Raw genomic sequence first — 18,914 nt, 5'->3', positions numbered from 1 at the left:
GGTGGCGCACGCCTTTAATCCCAGCACTTGGGAGGCAGAGGCAGGCGGATTTCTGAGTTGGATTTCTGAGTTCGAGGCCAGCCTGGTCTACAAAGTGAGTTCCAGGACAGCCAGGGCTACACAAAGAAACCCTGTCTCGGAAAATCAAAAAAAAAGAAAAAAAATTGATTTCTCTATACCCAAGCTCAACCAGAGAAGCCCTAACTGGGACTCTTGTTTCTATTGGTTTGCCTACTTCTGCTACTTCACATTTGTAGAATCATGCAATGTGTAACCATTTATATCTATGCTGTTTTACTAAATAACATTTTTGTAAAGTTCATCCATGCTGTATAAAACATGGGTACTTCTCTAGTTTTCTCTTTTGTTTAAGATTTATTTATTTATTTTATGTATGTGAGTATACTGTAGCTCTCTTCAGACACACCAGAAGAGGGCATCAGATTCCCTCTTTATATTGCAGATGGTTGTGAGCCACCTTGTGGTTGCTGGGAATTGAATTCAGGACCTCTGGAAGAGCAGTCAGAGCTCTTAACCATTAAGCCATTTTTTTCAGCCCCACTTCTCTACTTTTCTTTTTTTTTTTTTGTTTTGTTTTGTTTTTTTGTTTTCTTAAAGCTTTTACTTTGAGACATCATGGAAAACTGAGAGGTACACACATGGAGAAGACATGATCACAGAATGGAAACAGCACAGAAGCATCAGTGCCTACGGCTAATGCTAGAGCTGGAGTTTGACATGATACGGGGGCTGGAGGAATGGACTTAGTATTCCTCTCCTTCTTCCTCACCCTCACCCTCCACAGAATCCACACCAACCTCCTCATAATCCTTCTCCAGGGCAGCCATGTCCTCACGGGCCTCAGAGAACTCTCCCTCCTCCATGCCCTCACCCACATACCAGTGCACAAAGGCACGCTTGGCATACATCAGATCAAACTTGTGATCTAGGCGGGCCCAGGCCTCAGCAATGGCTGTGGTTTTGCTCAGCATGCACACAGCTCTCTGGACCTTGGCCAGGTCACCACCAGGTACCACAGTGGGAGGCTGGTAATTAATGCCAACCTTGAAGCCAGTGGGACACCAGTCTACAAACTGGATGCTGCGCTTGGTCTTGATGGTGGCAATGGCAGCATTGACATCTTTGGGGACCACATCACCACGGTACAGCAAGCAGCAAGCCATGTATTTACCATGGCGAGGGTCACATTTCACCATCTGGTTGGCTGGCTCAAAGCAGGCATTGGTGATCTCTGCTACAGAGAGCTGCTTATGGTAGGCTTTCTCAGCAGAGATGACAGGGGCATAGGTGGCCAGGGGGAAGTGGATGCGAGGGTAGGGTACCAGGTTGGTCTGGAATTCTGTCAGATCAACATTCAGGGCCCCATCAAATCTGAGGGAAGCAGTGATGGAAGAGACAATCTGACTAATAAGGCGGTTAAGGTTAGTGTAGGTTGGGCGCTCAATGTCGAGGTTTCTACGACAGATGTCATAGATGGCCTCATTGTCTACCATGAAGGCACAATCAGAGTGCTCCAGGGTGGTGTGGGTGGTGAGGATGGAATTGTAGGGCTCAACCACACCAGTGGAAACCTGGGGGGCTGGGTAGATGGAGAACTCCAGCTTGGACTTCTTTCCGTAATCAACAGAGAGGTGCACCCAGAGCCAGTGCCCCCACCAAAGCTGTGGAAAACCAAGAAGCCCTGGAGACCCGTGCACTGGTCAGCCAGCTTGCGAATCCTGTCCAAGACAAGGTCAATGATCTCCTTGCCAATGGTGTAGTGGCCACGGGCATAGTTATTGGCAGCATCCTCCTTGCCTGTGATGAGCTGCTCAGGGTGGAAGAGCTGGCGGTAGGTGCCAGTGCGAACTTCATCGATAACTGTGGGTTCCAGGTCTACAAACACTGCCCGGGGCACGTGCTTGCCAGCCCCTGTCTCACTGAAGAAGGTGTTGAAGGAGTCATCTCCTCCCCCAATGGTCTTGTCACTTGTCATCTGGCCATCGGGCTGGATGCCATGTTCCAGGCAGTGGAGCTCCCAGCAGGCATTGCCGATCTGAACACCAGCCTGGCCAACGTGGATGGAGATGCACTCACGCATGATCGCTACGGGTTAGAAGGCGAGGGTGATAGAAGCAGACACCGGGTCCCGGTTACCGTTCCCGACAACTAAGAGTCGAGGTAAGTAACGCAATGAGGCCTTCTCTACTTTTCATGATTGAATATTTCACTGAATTCATATACAGCAATTTTTATACCCAGCCCTCCAATACAAGTCACTTCAGTGAGCATCACATATGAATTGTAGGAACAGTGCTACTCTGGGCATTCTTAGTCATGTAGTTATTCAGATTTTTTTTAGTTGTTTGAGATATTTCTCCAGAAGGGAAGTACTGAGTTAAATAGAAATCAGAAATTCCATGTTTAACCCTTTGTTTTAGCTATTTGAGGGATCTCTGAATTTCATATATTGAGATTTGGTCTGTTGCTATGCATTGTAATGCTAAGTGCAGGCCCCAAGACATGATTGCCCCAAAGATGAGAGAGTTCCCATGTAGACTCAAGTGATACTATGTATCCTTGCCCTTAAGTAGTTTCTGATTGGTGAATAAAGATGCCAATTGCCAATAGCTGGGCAGAAGAAAAATAGGTGGGGTTTAGGAGTCCCAGGCTTGGGGTCAGGGGAGAGCCATGAATCAAAGAAGGTTGAGAAAGAGGAGAAAGCTGCCATGGGCTAGTTCGTCATAAAATAATGACCATGTGGGTTGGCTAATTGGAGTTAAGAGCAGCCCAGACAAAACTTGGCAAATTATATAATGGAGATGGCTGGAAAATAGGCATAATAGCATAAAGGATAGATGTCTGCCAAGCTCTTGTGCTGATTAAGCCATATTGTAAATATAAAGGTTGTGTGTGTCTTTTATCCGATAACTAAATGGTTAAAGGCAGGATAGAAATCCTGAGTTGGGATTACATTTTTCTTAAACAGCTATTTGTGGTATTCTGAATTCCATACATGTTTTGAATTAGAAAAAAAATAATCAAATGATACCCTATTGCTTAGAGCATTGAGCTACAGAACATTCTGGGAAGTGCTGCCATCTTAATACTAACTTCTTATATTCATGAACATGGAGTTTTTCCCATCTGTTTGTTTATCTTCAATTTCTTGCACTGTTATTTTATAAAATTCGCATGCATGTTTTTTATTTCTCTTATCTTTCTCTTATATATTTAATTTTTAGATGTTTTTCTTAGCTATTTTTCTCTTCTTATGACCAAATATTTGATAGAAGCAAACTAATAGAGGAGAGTTTTAATTTAGCTTACAGTTTAAGGAATACAGTCCATCTTAATGGGAAGGTACATCAGAGACTAGGGTGGTGAGAGCTTAGGCAGCCTATTATAGATCCAGTTTTACAGCCTGGTATCTTAGAAACAGATCGGGGAGCTTGCCTAGACTTCTCATGTCTTTTGCCTCTCACTATGATTCCATCTCTAAGGCTCATGTTTGGGGAGTACCTACCCAAAGCAACATCACCTTCTGGAGACCAAGTGTTCAAACACCTGAGCCTGCAGGGAACATTTCACATAGAGCTCTTCACAATACTATAGTAAGCATAAACATTATTTCTTGTTCCAGATTACTCATTTAAAGTAACTTGAAATACAGGTAATTTTAGTAACTTAAGCTCATATCCTGTAATTGTGCTTAACTCATTCATTTGTTACTTCTAATAATTTTATAGGGTCTTTCCCTATTTTATCCCTATACAATTATGTTAAGATAGAACTGGTGTCTCAGGCCTATAATCCTGGCTAATATAAAACAGAAGAATCACAACTTCAAGGCAGGCCTAGGAAACTTTACAAGACTCTAGACCAAAATTAAACATTTTGCAGCTCAATGATGAATGATTGTCTAGAAGAAAAAACACCCTACATTCAATTCTCATCTCAAAAAGAAAATCTGTCTTTGTGAACAGAGGTACAATCATTTCTTAATATCTTTTCTTCATATTCCTACCTCATCTCTGCAAATTAGCTATATCTTGAGGTACTCTTTCTTGCTTAGCCAAACACTCCCTCTAAAACACTTCTTAACTTCAGCATGTGTATCACCAAGACATCAGCCAGAAATGAAGACACACAGTCTTCTCTAATGTGAGTCTACACTCTCACTAGATGTCTTTATGGTTTCCTAAATTCCCCCATATACATGGGCAATCTGCTAATTTTCCCAAGAGAATTTTCCTCCTAGCTTTCAATCTCTGCACTGTTTTAATCAACTGTTATTTTTTTCTGCTTCTGTGAGGGAACAGACACCAGAGCTACACACTCTGACATTTTCACAGACTTCTTAAATCTCTCTACAATTTTAACTTATTTGTAATGGACTTGCCAAATCTTTTGCCTTTACCTTGCAAGTTAGGAGTTTTTTGTCTGTGTTGCTCTCTAAGTGAGATTATCTAGTTAGAATATAGCAGTAGGTTGCTCATTTGTCTTAAAAACTTCTCAATAAATGTAACTCATACCTATATACTAACTCTCAATAAATGTAACTCATACCTATATACTAACTCTCAATAAATGTAACTCATACCTATATACTAACAACTAACCGCTCTCTAATTGGACTAAAAACCCACTAAACAAGACGGAGAACATGCTTGGTACTGGAAATCTAACTAATTACTCTGTCGGTGAAGTCATGGCCATAAGACAAGAATCTATACTAATTTACGAAACTAGCAAAATCCTTAACAATAATCTATAATCATTTGTTCTTATACCTACAGAGGAGTGTAGTCTTTGCTCTTCATTAAGGAAACATCTATTCATAACAGATGGAGACCACTTTAGAAAGTCACAACCAATCAAAATGCAGAGTTCTGAATCCTAGTCTTAAAGAATGGATCTAAATACTCTTGCACATAAGAATCATGGGAAATTCTGAAAGAGGGGGCAGAAACATTTTAAGGGCCAGAGAACTGGTGAGTTTGCTGTTAGACTGTTTCAGAAGCTACACCCATAAAGTTTCACCAACATGACTGGACAAATGTGAGCTGAACCGGGATGGCACCAATGAATATGCCAAAGTGGATAAAGAAAACCTATGAAACGTCAACCCTACACAAAGGACTATAGGCAACTGAGAAAAGCTGGGGGCAAGAATGGTGGCCTTCCCAAGGGAAGAACATGCCAATTGTTCAGCAAATGTTCAAACATACATTCAAGGGTAAAAGTAACTTTTATGCCCTTGATATACTTATTGTCTGAGAGGCTTATTGATGATTTTAAACTCGTCCTTTCTAGTTCTTTCTAAACTCTGGCTAGCTGGTCCAGCCCATCTGTTCTGACTCAACCTCCACTCCAAGCTGACTGATTCAACCTGGTTTCTCTCAGCTTCTGACTGAACTGTTCTGCTTGGCCTCAACCTAACTCTGGCAATTTGTTCTAATCTTCTGGCCCCTTCTTCTCTGGCTTCAACTGCCTCTACTGTATGAGCCAAATAGAGCTAAACTCAATTCCACTGCACTCCTCCTGCATTCACTAATAGGAATCCAACTGAATGGAGCTGCATTCAGTTGAAATAAGTATTTAATTAAATGGGCAATGTAGTTTCTGTTACCCACCCCAATATTCTGTGTTCTCGAATGAAACACACAACAGAGACTTTATATTTTGATTTGCCATAAACAGCACAATAGCTGGGCCACTTCCTAACCTCCATGAGGTTAATCTACCTCCTGCCATCTCCTGAGTTATCACTTACTAAGTTCTATATTCTACTGTGAATGCTCTAGACCCGGTTGTGTAGCCTTCTGAGCCATACTCTCCCTGCTCATTCATGGCAGCTATGTCTCATTGTCCTCCACTCTTCTTAGGCATGGCATCTCCTCTCCTCCACACTCTCCCAGCATGGCAGATCCTTTCTCTTCCATCTCTTTCCCAAGCCCAGGAATTCTAAAGTTCTGCTTTAAAGTCTGCCCTCTCCAGACATCAGCTGCCAGTATCTTTATTTGCCAGTCAGAACAATCTGCCAGTAGAGTCCCTCAGTGTCTTACATACAGACACTTGTATAAGCAGTTTTAGGGACCAAAATTAACCTTGGAATTCAAATAGCATTAGGCCAAACTCACTACATGTTTATATATGTATATACAAATACATATGAGCATGCAATAACAATTAGTGAAAAAAGATGCCATGATTTAAAGAGAGTAGATAAAGCATATGGAAAAGTTTGAATGGAATAAAAATAAAGGGAAATGTAATTATAACTTCAAAAGCAAAATACAGTAAAAAAAAAAACCCTTAAAAAGAGAAATTCCTTAGATCAATTTAATTTCTTTTTTATTTTATTTTTTATTGGATGTTTTATTTACATTTCATATGTTGTCCCCTTACCCCATCTCCCACCCACCCAGGAACCCCCTATCCCCTTACCCCTCCTCCTGCTTCTTTGCAGATGTACCCATACCTACCCCCCCACTCCCACCCCCCCACCCTCAAATTCCCATCCCCTGCGGCGTCCAGCCTTCATGAGGCCAAGGATCTCTTCTCCCACCTATGCCCAACAGGGCCCTCTGCTCTTACATATACAGCTGAAACCATAGATCCCTCCCTAAGTGCTCCCAGGCTGGTGGTTTAGACCCTGGGAGCTGTGGTTGGTTGGTTGGTATTGTTGCTCTCCTCATGGGGCCACAAACCCTTTCAGCTCCAATGGCCTTCACTCTAACTCCTCCATTGGGAACCCTATTATCAGTTCAATGGCTAGTTGTGAGCATCTGCCTCTGAATATGTCAGACTCTTGCAGACCTCTGAGGAGACATCCATATCAGGCTCTTATCAGCATGCACTTCCTGACTTCCACATCAGCATCTACCTTTGGTGACTGCACATGGGATGGATACTCAGGTGGAATGGTCTTCAGACGGCCGCTCCTTCAGTTTCTGTCCTTCACTTTGTCTCAGTATTTGCTCCCTTGAGTATTTTGTTGCTCCTTCTAAAAAGGACCGAATTAAATTCCAAATTATATTCAACAATAGCAACTGATTTACATCAGGCCTTTAAGCAGTCCCCAGGCAGGTTAAAGCACCAATTTAGATCAAGGCCTACTGTGTTTCCTCCAAAGCTGCAGTCAAGAGCTCATACCTGAAATATGTACTTCGGTTTTTAAGACCTCCAGTGAGCTGAATATGGTAGAGAAGTGAGAGGAGTTAACACAGGTCCCTGTGGTTGTCACAGTACCTTTACTTATTTGCTATAAACTGTTGACTGGTTTCAGGGTCATGCCAAGGCTGATTCAATTTGTTACCCATAATTTAGTGCTTCTGTGAAGTAACAGGACCCTGGAGCTACACAGTCTGACATTTTCACAGACACTTTCAACCTCCCTTAACTCAGCTGTGATGGACTTCCTTCATCTTTTCCTTTGCCTTGCAGGTTAGGAAGTGTTTACTAGTACATCCCCTTAAGTGAGATCATCTTTTTTTTAATGTAGTTCTGCTAATCCTTAAGGGTGTGATATGACTCCAGCAACTCACTTTAGGAACCTTGCCTTCAGCTTTTGCAAATTAGAGAATGACAACGCTGAAAATCTCTCAAGTTTCAAGACAGTATTCTGGATTTCAAAATAAAATAACATCTGTGAAACCTTTACAAAATTATAGCATGGTAAAAATAGCAATTACTTAAAAGCAAAAATGAATGAACTGTTTTACTTACCATGCACTCTATAGTTTGATTTTATACAAAGATTTTCAAAATACTTGACTTTTTTTGTTTTATTCTGTCAATGACTCCTGTCAGTCTTAATATTATAATGATTTTGTCACTCACTCAGTGTGTAAGTCAAAACCATGTCCCAAAATTATGAAATAGAATGAAATTATACTATTAGTTATTTTAGTTATGAGAAAAACAGGCTTGAATATAAAATGATAACATTACTAAAGGACAAACACCCCTAGCATTGCTCACAACCCTAACAATGAAGGAGAGGCCTTTACTATCTGGTAACTCTACCAGCCAGCTTTTCAAACATTTCCTTTGCTCAAACAGTTTTCAGAGTGGAGAATTTAATTGCCCACAGCTCATGTGAGAATCACTTCCATGGAGCTTTTCTTTGCTTTCTTTTTTTTTTTTTCTTTTTTTTTTTTTTTTTTTAAGATTTATTTATTTATTTTATGCATATGAGTACACTGTAGCTGTCTTCGGACACACCAGAATAGGGCATCCAATCTCATTACGGATGGTTGTGAGCCACCATGTGGTTGCTGGGATTTGAACTCAGGACCTCTGGAAGAGCAGTCAGTGCTCTTAACCGCTGAGCCATCTCTCCAGCCCCCTTTTCTTTGCTTTCTTTTATTGTTTTTTCTACTAAAAAAAAAATTTCAGACAATATACTCTGATTTTGGTTCCCCTCCCCCAATTCCTCCCAGATCCTTCCCACCTCCCCACCCACTTTTCTCAACCCTTTAGTCTCTCATTAGAAAGCAAAGGTGGCACACACCTTTAATCCTAGCACTTGGGAGGCAGAGGCAGGTGGATTTCTGAGTTAGAGGCCAGCCTGGTCTACAGAGTGAGTTCCAAGACTGCCAGGGCTATATAGAGAAACCCTGTCTCAAAAATAACCAAAACAACCCCCCCAAAAAAAGAAAGAAAGCAAACAAAGAAAAATAACAAATGAAACAAGAACAAAACATAGGAAACAGACACACACACACACGACTGTGAGACCAAAGCAAGAATAATATACCTTGCAGGTAAAGGGTTCTGTTTGCAGTAAAGACAGGAATAAGTTTCTGTTTTTCCTGTGTTAAGTCCTTCTCAGTTAAGCTTTTTTTTTTATTAGATATTTTCTTTATTTACATTTCAAATGTTATCCCCTTTGCCGGTTTCCCCTCCCCCAAGAAGTCCCCTATCCCCTTCCCCCTCCCCCTGATTCTATGAGGGTGTTCCCCACCCAATCACTCCTGCCACCCAGCCTTGGCATTTCATTCTCCTACACTGGGGTATCTTGGCTTCACAGGACCAAGGGCCTCTCCTCCCCTTGATCCCAGACAAGGCTATCCTCTGCTACATATGCGACTGGAGCCATGGGTTGTTCCATGTGTACTCTTTGGTTGATGGTTTAGTCTCTGGAAGCTCTTGTTGTTCTTCCTATGGGTTGTAAACCCCTTCAGTTCCTTCAGTCATTTCTCTAACTCCTCCATTAAGGACTCCGTGCTCAGTCCAGTGAAGTTTCTGTTTGTCTTGTGCAGGTCAAGGTTTCTGTTTGTAGATAAAAAATAAGTTACTGGTTGTCTTATTTTAAGTTTTTGCAAGGTAATGTTTCTATTTGTAATTAAGAATAAGTTCTTGTTTGTCAGATCTCAATATAAACTGTTTGCTACTCCAATGATAAGATGTATATCCTTACCCATGTTCCTTGTCTTTCATTGTACCTTTTAAACAATGTATATCAACCAACTCTATGGGCCCTGTAAAAGGAGTTCCAGAGGTCATCAGGGGCTGCTCTCTCAAATCCTGACTTAAGGTGAGACAGCTGGCTGGCTAGTCCTGGGTGCACCCCAAAATATAGTTTGCTTTCATTAGACAATCGTGGATTTGCTCTTTTCTCTTTACAATTCTTAGCTTAACACCTTCCACCAAAACATACATTACATTCAGAAACCATATATATAAGCAAAATGCTAGTAAGACAAAAAAAAATGCTCAAACAAAGCAATGTAAGATGAAAAGTCTACAAAAATACCATTAAGTTCATTTTGTGTTGGCCATTTATTGAGGCTTACCCTGAATTTGAAGGATTAAGAATGAAACATATGTGGGGTATTTTGGGAGTTTGCCTTTGTTTTTAAGAAACTATGTAGGAAACTAGTGGAGAATTGTCAGTCAAGAGTGATGAAATATGACACAGTGCAAGTCTCACAGTAATACAGCCTTTTTCACATAAAATAGTATGATCTCTGTTATCTTACTTGAGTCTGATACCAACAATACAATAGAGAAGTAAATATTTTCATTTGACCATTGAACTCAGTTCTGAATGATTCGTTGGAAAACAATCTGAGCCAATCACAATTCAGATCATGACTTGATATGAAACCCAGCTCTTTTGCCAGCTCCAGATAACTTCTTGCTGATATTCTACCTGTATAGCTTTCTTTTACTCATTCCCACACTTATTATCAACATTCTTTGGAAACGTACATTTTTTAAAGATCTGTATCTAGAGGCTGTGATTGTATCATAGAATTTATGCATTTCTTTATCCAGAGCAGATGTTGTGATTCAATAGATTGACGATCTATCTAGAAGGGTTCTGAGTCTGTTTGTACTACTCCTGCACTGGAAATTCTTCTTTGTGGGTCAATACAGTCTTTCCTACCTGTTATCTTGTCAGTTGTCTGTGGTTAATTAACCTCCGAGGTGAATTGCTATTTATAGTTCCCTCCAAAAAAAGTCTTAGATTTTGACATTTACCTTTTCTTCTTACTCTACATGATCTCCTTTTGCAAAACATTCCACTTCTTTTGTGTCAAACATTGCTTGTATGCAAATAAATCCTAAAGCTATCACTAACTTAGGAGAGACAAAGGGATTTGTGAGATGGTCAAGAACAGGCATGTGAAACTGTCTTAATTATTGTTCTAATGAGGTGAAGAGACATCATGACCAAGGCAACCCTATTAAAAAAAAAACTAAAAATTAAAAAAAAAGCACTGAGCTTGCTTATAGCATCAGAGGGTTAGTTCATGATCATCATGGTGGGATGCAGAGAGCTGAAAGTGTTACATCTTAATCCATGACTAGGACTGAAGTGAGCTTTTTAAAGCTCCAGACAAACTTCCAATGACATACTTCCTCCAACAAGAGCACACCTCGAAATCCTTTCCAAACAGTATTAGTAACTGGGAGCCATATATCCAAATATTTGAGCATATGTGATGCATTACCGTTCAAGCTAACAGAGACCCCCATGGAAGCATTCGCAGGAACCAGTTGTATTTGAGTGCAAATTTAGAAAAGTGTGTACTGAATGAATAGACTCAACCTATACTAAGAACAGGAATAAAGGGAAAAGAGGCTCTGGAAAGAAGCAGGATCTTATTTCTAAGATTCTCCAGTATCATAGCAAGGAGTCTCTGGGCAAGAGATCCAAGAGCAGCTGGAGCTTAGAGCTTTAAAGAGCCAGTGTTTACCTTCCCTATCTAGCAGATGGTAAATGAGTTCAGTAGAACACATAAAACCAGGCAGGTTTTAAATGTCTAAATACCTGCTTGCTAAGACTGTATTTAAAATAATAATGTGTAAAAACTTGTCAGGTACTTCAGCTTTTGAGCTAATTAGTCTCATCCTGCTTGGAAAAAGTAACATGAAAGCCATCATTGTCTCATTTATGGAACAGCAGCCTAGATTTCTGGATGAACCTCAGGAACCTCAAAACTAAACACAAGCTCTACCAAGTGTGGGTTCATTTCTTTTTCTTTTATTCTATCTAAATGAAAGGAAGACAAAACATTGTGTTATAGAAGCTAAAGTGCCTTTCCTTCCCTATGACACAGAGGCACACACTAAATCTAGGCTATTTTATTAATTCAATTGTTTCAAAAATATTTATTTTGGGTGTGTGTTGCATTCATTTGTACACGTTCATGTGCATGTATGTGTATGTGTGTGTGTGTGTGTATGTACATCCATGTGTGCACATGTGTGTGGAATCGAAAGATGGACAAGAGATACCTTTCTCTCTCTCTCTTTCTCCAGTTTATATTTTGAGACAGGATCTCTCACTGCACCTGGAGCTAACTGATCAGGAAGACACAGGATCATCCTGCTTCCACACCTTCTACCTAGGGCTAGAGTTACAGGTATATTCTAATACAGCCAGCTTTTTCCTGAGTATCAGGAATTCAAACTCAAGTCCTCTAGCAGGAGTTTTTTATTGCCTGTGCCATCTTCCCATCTTTTTTTTTTTTTGCATTATTTATACACCATGTCCACAATCTCAGTCTTAGATCATCTCTTTTGGTTATTTTCAAAATCTCCGTCTCCCCCGAAACTTGCTATGGAGGGAAACGTTGACATTTTCGATAATATCTTGGAATATTCTTTCTAAAACATAACATGATGATGATGTTCCCTTGACTAACGCTATATTTTAAATCTGCTTATTGTAGAACATGAATTGCCAAACTGATCTCGAGCCAAACTCAGACCTCTGCCTGGTTTTATAAAGTTTTGTTAGAACATGGACATTTTCACCCATAAGCATATTGTCTATACCATTTTTATGCTACCCACGCTGAGTCTAATAGCTGCAAAAAAGACCATATGTTTTCACAAAGTCAAAAATATTTACCATCTGGCCATGTACAAGGAAAATTTGCCAACCCCTGGTATAATCTAGAGCTGACATATGGGGCAATTTGGGAGAGTCCCCTCACATTTTACATTTACCGTATAGCATATATACTTGAAAGGGAAACAATGGGAAAATATTGGTGGGCTCCAGAATATGATAGATCACTTTCCTTTACTTATTTTCCTTATTTTAGTTACCAGCTTAGCTTCCAGATTCTAAGGTTCTTTGGTTTATAAAGCATCTCTAAATGCCTCATCTAAAGTAATGTGCCACATACATGTTGGCCAGAGAATCAATCATCTTTGTCCAATTTTATAAAACAGTTGGTACATATGAGTAACAGTGTGCATGTGTTTGTACACATTTTTATTGAGATCATTATCTCTCACATTTGCCCTTGCTTTTGATATATGGGACACTAGCCTGATTCTTGATACTTCTGACTCTACTGTCTTCCTGTCCATGTTAGCATCTTGTCCTTAGCGAATTTGAACTCTTAGCCTTAATTTTTAAAGCGTTTCAGATTTATACAAAACTCTAATCCAATGAAGACCACAGGGCTTCATGGCTTCCTTTAGTTCTTCTAACCCCCACCCACTAGATACATTTGTCCTCTTCTTATCAACTCTTACAGCAGTGGGGTTTATTTGTTATCATTCATTAGCCAATAATGACACATCAACTCCACAGTTTACATTCAGACTCACTCTTTGTGATGTAGGTGCATGGGTTCTAGCTGCACTAGACTGCCTCTATATTCTGCCTGTTTACCTTACCTCCACCTGCCCAGGCATTCCCTGGTCTGCTTACTATCTCCAAAGCTTTTTCTTTCCCAGAATACAGTTGCAACTGTCTTGTTTGCAGTCTTTTCAGACTGACTCTTTGCACCTATAGAAGTACATGTGAGTTTCTTCCAAATCACTCTGTACCTTTGTGTCTTATTTGCTGATTTCATCAAATAACATCCTATGCTGTTGAGATTTTTCAAGTTTTTTCCATGCATTGAACTACTGAGGGATATCTTGGCTGGCTCCAAGGTTGGACAATTATGAGTAGCAATGCCTGCCATATAAGTATGTGAAAACATTATTGTGTTTATATAAGTTTCCATTTTGTTTGGATGAATAAAAAAGAGTGCAGTTGTGCTGGATCATATGATGAACATGCCTTACCTCCATAAGAAGTAGGCAATCTCTCTTCTAAAGAGGAAGGATCATTTTGCCTTCCCACCAATAATGAATAAGTGTTCCTGGACAGGGCACATTGTCAGCAGTGTTCAGTGATGAATCATTTTAGCCAACCCAGTAAATGTGTTACTCACCATTTTAATTCATTGCTCTGATGATACAGGGTCAGACATCTTTTACACATACTTGGCATGTGTATAACCTTATAAATGTGTCTGTTCAGATTTTCTGCCCATTTTAATTGGGTCATTTTCTTATCACTTAATTTTTCCAATAATTTTTTGCAGTTGCTACAATTATTATCATTACATTAACTAATTGTGTACTAAATATTCATACGCTCCTAGCAAATGCCAACAAAAAGTGTTGTTACAAGCAGTATTCCACATAATTCTCCACAAAACATGTTTTGCTTATTCTTACCCATGAATAAATGTCTTAGAGAGGTTAATTAACTTACCTAATATTACACAGCAGTCAGGCTAAAGAGCCAGAAATATAACCAGTCTCAGAGTCTCCAGAATCAAAACTCTAACCAGTATACAGCAACTCTTCATTTATTCAGCTGATGTGTGACAAGCTTATATCACAGAGAAATGTGCTAAATAATTATATACATCTTAATCTACATGAATCTCTATACCCAGCAAAACTCTCAATCAACATAAATGTAGAAAACAAAGTATTCCAGGACAAAACCAAATTCAAACAGTATCTATCTACCATTTCGGCTATACCGAGGCTCCTAGAAGGAAAATTCCAACACAAGGAAGGTTCCTACATGAAAGAAAAGACAATATATTAAGCATCTCACAACAAAGACAAAAGGGGAGAACCACAAGCACATAAAGCCACCTTTATAAACAAACATATCAGAAACCAACAGTCATCTGTCTTTAATATCTCTCAATATTAATGTACTCAACACATCTATAAAAAGATATAAGCCAACAGACTGGATACTCAAACAAGATCCAGCATTTTGCTGCATATAAGAAACATACCTTAATAACAAAGAGAGATACTATATCAGAGAAATGTTTGGAGAAAGCTCTACCAAGCAAGTTGTCCCAGGAAACAAGCTGGAGTTGCCATCCTAATATCTAATAAAGTAGACTTTCAACCAAAAGTTATCAAGCATGATGACACTTCATATGAAGACATATGAGGACACTTCATATTCATCAAAGTGAAAAATCCACCAAGAGAAAGTATCAGTTCTGAATATCTATGCCCAAAATGAAAGGGCACCCACATTCATAAAAGAAACCTTACTAAAGCTCAAAAAACACATTGAACCCCACACAATAATAGTGGGATACTTCAGCACCCCACTGTCACCAGTGAACAGGTAATTGAAACAGAAATTAAACAGAGACACAGTAAAACTAATAGAGGTTATAAACCAAATGGATTTAACAGATATCTACAGAACATTTCATCCTAAACAAAAGATTACAACTTCTTCTCAGCAGTTCATGATACTTTCTCCAAAACCCACCATTGGTCACAAAACAACCCTCAACTGATACAAGAAGATTGAAATAATCCCATGCATCCTATCAGATCACCATGGCCTAAGGCTGGTCTTCAATAACAGCAAAAACAACAGAAATCCCACATACACATGGAAACTGAACAACTCTCTACTCAATGATAACTTGGTCAGGAAAGAAATAAAGAAAGAAATTTTTCCTGGAATTTAATGAAAATGTTGAAACATCATACCCAAATTTATGAGGCACAATGAGAGCAGTGCTAAGAGAAAAATTCATAGCACTTAGTGCCCTGGTAAAGAAACTGCAGTGAGTACATGGCTTGAAACTGAAAATGAACCCCCAGACAGAGTTATTAAATTAACAGGCTGGCAAGCCAAGGATGGGTAAGATTCTGCACAGACCTTATCAACCTAAGACAGAAATATATTGCTTTGCAGAATGCATATTCCATGACAGGTAAGAAAGGCATTCTTGTCAGAATGACCTAAGACAAGCTCAGTCTTGTTAATGAAATGAAACAGAGAGAGAGAGGCAGAGAGCTTTTGGTGCTCCTTGACAAGAATCTGGCATGAGCCTAGTACAAGAAAATGGGCTGCTTGGCAGAAATATGACATTGGCCAAGGACAAGGAAGTAGGCTTCAAACAGGAATCTGACATTAGGCCAGAACAAAGAAGTAATTTCAGGCAGGAATCTAAATCTTAAGCTAGAACAAGAAAATAGGCTTCAGACATGAAAATGACTTTGAGCTAGGACAGAGAAGTTGACTCAGATATTTTGGTCATCCTGATAAGCCCTTAGAAACAGTGATAATGGGAATGTTCACAGAGTCTTGTTTATTGCCTTGCTTGTTCTTTGACTATTTGTGTTTATTGTCTTGATTTTTTCTTTGACTATTTGCATCTATTGTATTGCTAGTCCCTCAACCTAAAACTGACCAGAATACTTGCATGTAATTCAAATGGTATAAAAGCAAAAAGGAGGAGGGGTGATGGGATAGGGGGTTCTAGGGAGGGGAAATGGGGAAAGGGGATAACATCTGAAATGTAAATAAATAAAATGTCCAATAAAATAAAAGAAACTGGAGAGATCTTCTACTAGCAATTCAACAGCACACCTGAGAACTCTAGAACAAAATGAAGCATACCCACCCAAGAGGAATAGACAGTAGGAAATAGTCAAACTCAGGGCCAAAATCAACCAAATAGAAACAAAGAAAACAATACAAAGAATCAACAAAACCAAAAGCTGATTCTTTGAGAGAATCAACAAGATAGATAAACCCCTAGCCAAACTAACTAAAGGGCCCAGAGGCAGTATCCAAATTAACAAAATCAGAAATGAAAAGGGAGACATAGCAACAGAGATGGAGGCAAATCAAAATAAAAGCCTATACTTAACAAAACTGGAAAATCTAGATGAAATGAATGCTTTTCTAGATGGATATCACATACCAAAGTTAAATCAAGAGCAGGTAAACTATCTAAACAGGCCCATATCACAGAAGAAAATAGAAGTCATTAAAAAACCTCCCAACCAAAGAAAGCCTAGAGCCAGATGGATTTAGTGCAGAATTCTACCAGATCTTCAAAGAAGACCTGATACTAATATTCCTAAAACTATTCCATAAAATATAAACAGAAGGAATACTACCTAATACATTCTATGAAGCCACAATGACTCTCATACCTAAACCACACAACGACCCAACCAGAAAAAGAAAAATTCAAACCAATCTCACTTATGAATATTGATGCAAAAATATTCAATAAAATTCTTGCAAACTGAATCTAAAAATACATCAAAACCATCATTCATCACAATCAAGTAGGCTTCATCTCAGGGATGCAAGGTTGGTTCAACATATAAAAATCCACTAATGTAATCCACTATATAAAAAACTCAAAGAAAAAGTCACATGATCGTCTCCTTAAACTCAGAAAAAGAAATTGATAAAATACAACACCCCTTCATGTTAAAAATATTGGAGAGATCAGGAATTCAATGTCCATATCGAAACATAAAGCAATTTACAGTAAACCAACAGCCAATATCAAATTAAACGGAGACATAATTGAAACAATTGCACTAAAATCAAGGACAAGACAAGGATACCTACTCTCCGCATATCTATTCAATAGAGTGCTCAAAGTGCTTGCTAGAACAATAAGACCAACAATAAGGGGATACAAATTGAAAAAGAAGAAATAAAGGTATCACTACTTGCAGATGATATAATAGTATACATAAGCGGCCCCAAAAATTCTACCAGAGAAATTCTACGGCTGATAAACAACTTCAGCAAAGTGGCTGGATATAAAATTAACTCAAATATATGAGTAACCTTCCTTTATACAAATGATAAACAGACTGAGAAAGAAATTAGGGAAACAACTCCCTTCATAATAGCCATAAATAGTATAAAATATCTCGGGGTAACTCTAAAATAACAAGTGAAAGACCTGGATGACAATAACTTCAAGTCTCTCAAAAAAGAAATCAAAGAAGATCTCATAAAATAGACATATCTCCTAAGCTCATGGATTGGCAGAATTAATATAGTAAAAATATCCATCCTACTACCAAAGGCAATCTACAGATTCAATGCAATCCCCATCAAAATCCCAACACAACTCTTCAAAGACATGGAAATAGCAATTCTCAAATTCATCTGGAAAGGCAAAAAAATCATAATAGCAAAAACAATTCTTAACAATAAAAGAAAGGTTGGGGGAAGCACTATCCTGACCTCAAGCTTTACTACAGAGCAATAGGGATAAAAACTGCATGGCATTGGCACAGAGACGTTGGTCAATGGAATAGAGTTGAAGACCTAGAGGTAAAACCACACATGTATGGACACTTGATCGTTGACAAAGAAGCCAAAAATATACAATGGAAAAAAGATAACATATTCAATAAATGGTGCTGGTCTAACTGGCTATCTGTGTGTAGAAAATGAAAGTAGATTCATATTTATCACCTTGTACAAAGCTCAAGTCCAAGTGGATCAATGACCTCAACCAGATACACTGAATCTAATAGAAGAGAAAGTAGGAAAGACCTTTGAACTCATTGGCACAGGGGCAAATTTCCTAAACAGAACTCCAATGGCTCACGTTCTAAGATCAAGAATTGATAAATGGGACCTCATGAAACTGGAAAGCTTCTGTAAGGCAAAGGACATAGTCAATAAGACAAATTGACAATCTACAGATTGGGAAAAAAATCTTCACTAACTCACATCAGATAGAGTGCTAATATCCAAAATATATAAAGAACTCAAAATCTAATCACCACAAAACCAAACAACCCAATCAAAAAATGGGGTATAGAACTAAACTGAATCTCAGTTTAGAATATAGAAAATACATCTGACTCAAAAAATAATAAACACACAACAAAAAAGACATAAAAAATAAGAACATGTCTTACTTTCTATTCTTAAATAATTTAGCTTTTTTTGACAAATAACATCTCTCCTATAACTAAATAGACAAAAGCATAAGATATAAAGGTGTTTGTCTCCCTTTCAAGTTTCAAATAGGCCAATTAGCAGTTTCTTTTTTCCAACATAATATTTTTAGTGGTTATCTGGGAATTTTACATGATGCACCCAATCACACTCACTTCCCAATCCTCCCAGATCTACCTCCAACATTTGTGATATCCTTCTAGAGAAAAGATGAGGAAAGGGGGGGGGGAACCAAAGTCCATTTTGTGTTATCCATATACTCACTGGAGCATGGTCAAACTCTCAGTGGCCAGCCTGTTAAAGAAAACTGAGTCCTTCCCCACCCCTACCTCCACCAGACTCCATCAACTGTGAGATTCTACAGTTCAGTATCCCATCA

General features: G+C 38.9%; 1 pseudogene; it reads right to left on the bottom strand.

Moving 5' to 3' along the window:
- Positions 1 to 599: 599 nt before the first annotated feature.
- Positions 600 to 2,101, bottom strand: LOC114636997 (annotated as a pseudogene).
- Between the last annotated feature and the right edge of the window lie 16,813 nt (positions 2,102 to 18,914).

The sequence above is a fragment of the Grammomys surdaster genome, unplaced genomic scaffold, assembly GCF_004785775.1.
Source record: "Grammomys surdaster isolate TR1022 unplaced genomic scaffold, NIH_TR_1.0 125114, whole genome shotgun sequence".
Taxonomy (NCBI): Eukaryota; Metazoa; Chordata; class Mammalia; order Rodentia; family Muridae; genus Grammomys; species Grammomys surdaster.
The sequence above is the reverse complement of the archived record's forward strand: the minus strand, read 5'-3'. Positions and strand labels throughout refer to the sequence as shown.